Genomic DNA, 6,303 nt, shown 5'->3' on the forward strand with positions numbered 1-6,303 from the left:
AGGATCAGTGCCGGGATCCCGGGAGGCGGGAGGGAGGATCAGTGCCGCCACCCCGGTGGAGCGGCGTGGAGGATCAGTGCCAGACCCCGCGGGACCCGCCCCGCGCTCCCCTCACCTCCCGCCCCGCACCTCCCGCTCCGCACCTCCCGCATCGCCGGCCGGCTCCACCGAGTGACGTCACCCCGCCGCGCGCACGTGATCGAGTCGGCCGGCGCAGGGCGGTGACGACACGCGGGCGCAGGCGCGCTCTGCCTGAGGCGGGGGCGGGGCATGAGGCGCGGAGAGAGCGGGAGGGGCAAAGGGAAGCGGCGTCGTATGGCGGTCTGAGGTAGTCTGGGGTGAGGGTGGAGGCAGATCCTAATGAAAGATGCACAGCTACAAGTGGGAAGGAGAAGGGTACACGTGCCAAACCAAGGAAAATCCCAAACGTATATATGAGAAAAAATTGCCCAGTGTGGCTGGGTAAGCACTGGAATAGGTTTCCAGAGGGACTTTGTAGTCTCCATCCTTAGGCACTTGACTGCCCAGGCTCTGAGCTAACTTTGATGTTGGCTCTGCTTTGAGCCCGAGGTTGGACTGTATGGCACCCAGAAGTGCCTTCCAGCCTTAAGCTTTTAATGAATTTATATTGATTTTTATGCAGCTCTAGAGTACGAAACAAAGTATTGTTTTCCACAAAACAGGCATTACCTCTTTATATAATTTATGCCATTTACCTGTAAGGAAAAAAAAATTGCCAGAGCTGCTTGCTTTTTTTGGGAGAGCAAACCATCATCACCATCGTGGCCAGGCTTCGTGAACGAAGATTTGGGAAGGGCTCTACCCACACTTGCTACAAGTGCACTGGTGGCTAAAAAGGCCAATACGAGATAGACAAGTCCGATTGCAAAAGGCCCAGCAGAAAGACTCCTTAGGTGGTATCGACAGGACATGGTTCTTTCTGCATTGTCTTTTCTCCTCAAGAGTGATCCTGCGTGCTTTCTCAAAGGCATCAGCAGCGTTACAGATGGTGTGTCTCCAGACCTCCCAATTAGAGGCCAGAGTAGACCAGTTATGTTGATCAATATGGCCAAGGCTGAGATGTTGTTTCAGGGAGTCCTTGTATCTTCTCTTCAGGGCTCCTCTCTTGCGGCAACCGGTGGCAAGTTCACCATAAAGCAGGATCTTAGGGAGGGGGTGGTTGGTCCTTCATCCTTGAGATGTGCCCTGCCCAACGCAGCTGTGTTCTCCAGCAACATGGCCTCAATACTTGTGATTGCTGCCTGTTGGTCACATAATCTGCCCAGTGGATGTTTAGGATTGTACGGAGGCAGCGTTGATGGAGCGTTCTAAGAGTTGCAGAAGCTGGCGGTAGATGGCCCATGATTCAGATCCGTATAAGAGAGTAGACAGCACTATGGCTCTGTAAACACTGATCTTTGGCGAAATAAACGCCTGAAGAAAAGCACAAACTCTTTTATGGAGTTTTCCGAAAGCTCTCTATGCCTTTGCTAACCTGTTGTCTATCTCCCCGTCAATCTTACCATCCGAGGAGATGAGGCTGCCCAGGTAATTAAACTGCTGGACTAATTTGAGCTCTGATTCACCAATGGTGATATGGGGATGATGGAAGACTTCCTGAGGTGCAGGTTAATAGAAAACTTCAGTCTTCTTTAAGCTGACTTCCAGCCCAAAGAGCTCAGCAGCGTCTGCAAAGCAGGATGTTAAACGCTGCAGAGCTGCTTCTGTGTCGGCGACAAGGGCAGCGTCATCAGCATAGAGCAGCTCCCGGACAAGATGGTTTAAGGTCTTGGTGTGGGCCTTCAGTTGCCTTAGGTTGAATAGGCTTCCATCAGTACGGTATTGAATGTAGATACCATCTTCTTCACTGAGGTCTGCCGTGGAGGAGAGCACACAATACTGCAGTAATACCCATATTGCAGAAACTGCTCTCAAAATGAGGAATAAGCCTCAGAGGAAAAGCCACCAGCTAAGCGTGGGCAAGGTCGCATAACGACAGTCAGTCAGGCAGCTTTAGGGGAATATTTTCAGTGCTGCTAGTTATGCAAATTTAGACCTGATGTTTGGATAGAGAACCTTGCTGTGGAGCATGGGCCAAATAGACTTTGCAAGAATTTCACAAATAAAACAAATTGAAAAAAAAAAAAACAACTTGGAAGTTTACTCTAGATGCTATACCTTGTGTCCCACTGCATTACATCAGTAAAATTCTACAATTCCTAATTTCACTCATTTTGTTAGTATTGGTAATGCCTTTACTCTGTTGGACACTTATAACACAGTCCTGCCGTTTACTTCCCCAAGGCTGGAAAAGATTTTATTTTATTTTATTACTTTTTTGTCTCTGTATTCTCTTTTTGTGAACCAGAGGGGAACCAGGTGACCCAAGGTCTAGTTCTCAGCTTGTCCACTTGGGGAAGCACTCCAAATTAACAGCTTCCTCATAAAAGAGGCAGGTAAAGGATGTGCTTATCCATTCCTCTCCCTCCTGATGGGCAACAACTGAGATTACTTGCACATCTGTGCAACACAGGGCCATGAACAACTTGTGCTGCTCTCAGCATTCCAACAACCTTGTAACACACTAAAGGTTTGTTTTCAATGCTTTGAGCACTGACAAAAAAGTCCCAAATAAACCAAACATGTTTTTAAATGCTTGCTAACAGAACTACAAAACATTTTAATTTGTCTCAACACATTGGTAAATTGTATTATTCTGTACCTTATTTGTACTGACAGATTGCATTTGCATGCAATCATAATATTTAAAATAGAAAATGCATGGTATAGGCAATGGTGCATAATAGATACCACCTCCTCTCTTCTCAGAAAGCATCTGTAACGCTGCTGCTTCTTTTGAGAACACACACAGGATCACTCTCAAGGAGAAAAGACAATGCAGAAGGAACCATGTCCTGCCGATACTATCCCAGGAGTCCTTCCACTGTGCCTTTTGCAACCGGACTTGTCTATCTTGTATTGGCCCTTTTTTAGCCACCAGTGCGCTTGTAGCAAGTGTGGGTAGAGCCCTTCTCAAATCTTCGTTCGTGAAGCCCAGCCATGATGATGATTCTCTTTTTACATGAAATTTAAAGGGAGTATTGATGACATCCCGTCAAAATAGCTGAAGTGTTGTTCCCAGTCTCCACAGATCTATAACCTAGCTTGGATTCACGGTTTTTGAGCAGTTCCAGTTTCGTAATGTGGTTTATGAAATAGCTGCCAGCACATAACACAGGTCATAAGAAATGACAGAAATATAGGGCAGAGGGACACTCTTCTGTGAACCCACATCCTTGTGTTACCTCAAAGAACTGTTGTACCTGAAATCAGACTCCAGGAGTTAGATTTCTGCACAGCAGTTGTAGAGATTATGCAGATCTAGGGATTATTCATATCTAGTGAGGATGAAATTAGTTGCCAGGTAGGATACCTGAGTCCAGTTCCCAGGTCTGACTGTGTTGTTTTTGAAGACTAAGTTATGTCGTGTCTGATGACAAAAAAAGGCATTTGATTTTACTCAAAGCATCAATTTAATGACACAGTAGGGATTCATTTAAGTGACACAGTATCAATATATAGCAGTGGGTACTGTGCAGTCCTTTTAAGGTATCTTTGAAGACAAACCCAAATGATAAGGGATACAAATACAGTTAAAAATAGCGACACTGTTAAACTTACCAGATGTCGAAATGGTTTGAACCATTACCACACACAAATGTACATCCCTTGTACTTTCTAACTGGTGGAGATCACAAATGCAATTTTGTAGTAGCCTGGTATGTGAACTCATGTCTGTGCAGGGGTGTAAAATGTACATCTCACCTTTCATTTTTTTTTCCTGTTTCTATTTTACACTCTAAGATGATAGTGGAGAAACAATTTATTTTGGTGTCAGGTATGTAGCATTTTTTTAAGATAATTTTGAACTCAATATCAGGAGGCTAAACTTATTTTCAGGAGTTATTTTTCACACTGTGTCAACATTAACTGTTGTTTTTATATTCTAATTCTTAAATAGACTCACAATTTGATGAAAATTAATAATTTTGTCATTGTATTCAATAAGCAAAAGTGAATATGTATGCATAGCATTTAAATTTAATTTGGCATTTACAAGTGAACTAACTCTTGTTCTGGTGGAGGGAATGCCTGCATTGAAATTTTTAAGTATATTCTTACACCTTCTCTGTAGGAACTTGAACCAGGTTAGGAACTAGTCCTCTAAAATCCCTGATAACAGTGGAAAATCTGCAGAATTGAGGGGCTTCTCTAGAGCTGTCCAGAAGTTTTTACAGTGTTTCTATATTAATATCCGAGCATTAGAAATGCATTTTTGAAGCGAATCTTTCAGTCATTTTCAGTTATTGTGCTTTCACAAAATGCATCATTACGCGGTTTCACAGAAAATGTAATGGAGTCCTTTTAGATGATGGAATGAGGCCCAGCTGCGTCCCTACACTTACATTTCCTTTACTGAGTGCGACATTTCCTGAAAATAATATGGGTAAAAGCAAGTACTAAATGGCAAACTTCCCCGATGCACAGCATTCCGTGCAGCATCCCAAAATTCACTCATTACCCACCAGATGTCACCGTTGACACAGAGAACATTGTGAGAACAGCTTTTTCTGCCTCTGAAAAGCCGGGTCGGTTGTTCTCACCACAGTTTAATCACAACAGAACTCCAATCCAAGACATTCCAAGACACTTGTTATGTTCTCTTAAAGCTATGTGTCCTCTGACCTTGTTTATTAACTAGAAAACGTTGAAATATTTTACAGGAAACCACACCTGAAATACTCTCTTGAGCCTTAGCCCCACGTGGTAGGAAGCTTCTCCACTCCTTACCCTAATTTCCTTTCCTCTCCTTCTCTTACATCCAGAGCCAGTAAAGTAAAGTAAACTGACAACTCCTCTTAGGTACCTTGATAATTGGCATTTAAAATAGGATATTATAAAAAAAATAAAATTCTCCTACTTTACTATTATCTATTATAGCTATCACATCAGAGAAGCCTATGATTACTTCCCCTGTCTTTATTATTAACACATTTGCACTAAGATCATGGATAAAAATAAAGTGAGATAAAAAATATTCAGGGAACTTTATTTGCTTGGGTTTAGCTATGCTGTGTTTGAATGTTCTGTAATTTTACTAGAGGTTTTCCTTGTTACGATCATTATAATTTTTAGAAAAATTTTCAATTATCTTGTTTTTGTTGTTTTGTCATGTATCAGTACACTTTAAAGTCAGAAAAGACAATTGTCATGTTCAAGAGAACAGACTTCTTGATGACTCTGACTAGCCCTTGGGTAAATATGTTTCAGCAATGTGCACTAACAACTGTAGCTGACTTAGTGTGCTGCCTTTTTATTTCCTCAGGGATCATCTAAATTACCATCCATTTTGGCTACAATTGCTGTTGCATATCACAATAGAAAAAAAATTATAATGGCTGTGAATCTGTGCAATTGTTTGTGCAAGGCCATGGGATTAGAGCATATGTTTCAAAAGATGCTGCTCTGTACTCCAAAAGAATGTGTATTTTATTACTTCTGCAGGTGTTCCTCCTGCAGTGAAAAAGCTGTCTGAATTCTGGTATAAATTTTGTTGCTTTTATATTGTCTCTGCATTTTGCCTTTATTTCTCCTAGATTTAAGTTCCCTAAATGCAGTTTTTCCAAAATGCAACTTGAAACCAAAGTCAATTCATCTCTGAACCTTGTATGATACATTGAAATGGACTGAATTTAAATTTATTCCTTTAACACATTTTCCCAATTTATTAAAATGTAGGTATATTAGAGCTTCATTTAATATTGAATACTTTAAATACAACTATTAACATTGAAGTGTTGACAGAGGATAATACTTTGAATTTAGTTAGAGTATTATGTCCAGCATTTATGAGCATCATTCACACATTACCCTAAGTGTTGCACTGTTACTGTAAGTCTTCTCATATTCACTTTACAAAATAGGCACAGAGCGACTCTAAGTAGCTCAGGATCTTTAATTAAGAACATAGATTTCAGAATTTCTCCTCCTACCATTAAACTACCATTTTTTGCTCCTGATGTAATAAAGGTATTACACAGAATGTTGTACCAAACTTGGGACAACAGTCAGTTGAAGGAGTCCAAGTGCAATCAGAAGTTTGTTGTTAAGCTAACAGCAATTTCAGAAGCAAGAAAACATTCAGGATATGGTAAATACATCATCACAACAAAATGAATCAGAGGACAATCTTTTTACTTGGAAACTTCGGGTTGCCTCTCTAATCATCATTCTTAAAATGTA

The 6,303-nt window shown here is 41.4% G+C and overlaps 1 protein-coding gene and 1 long non-coding RNA gene across 2 annotated transcripts in view; one reads left to right on the forward strand and one right to left on the reverse strand.

Moving 5' to 3' along the window:
- The window catches only part of ATG7 (autophagy related 7), a 107,399-nt gene extending 107,190 nt beyond the window's left edge, over positions 1 to 209 (reverse strand). Inside the window, exon 1 of the mRNA XM_027703117.1 lies at positions 144 to 209. The gene's annotated coding sequence lies outside the window, so the exon portion shown is untranslated. The remainder of the gene's footprint in view (positions 1 to 143) is intronic.
- Positions 210 to 3,325: 3,116 nt separating this feature from the next.
- On the forward strand, positions 3,326 to 5,651 carry LOC113977232. Its single transcript, XR_003537292.1, has 3 exons — positions 3,326 to 3,424; positions 3,865 to 3,898; positions 5,387 to 5,651. It is a non-coding gene; the product is annotated as an uncharacterized LOC113977232 (long non-coding RNA).
- The last annotated feature ends 652 nt before the right edge of the window (positions 5,652 to 6,303 follow it).

The sequence above is a fragment of the Neopelma chrysocephalum genome, unplaced genomic scaffold, assembly GCF_003984885.1.
Source record: "Neopelma chrysocephalum unplaced genomic scaffold, ASM398488v2 Primary Assembly neopelma1_209, whole genome shotgun sequence".
Taxonomy (NCBI): Eukaryota; Metazoa; Chordata; class Aves; order Passeriformes; family Pipridae; genus Neopelma; species Neopelma chrysocephalum.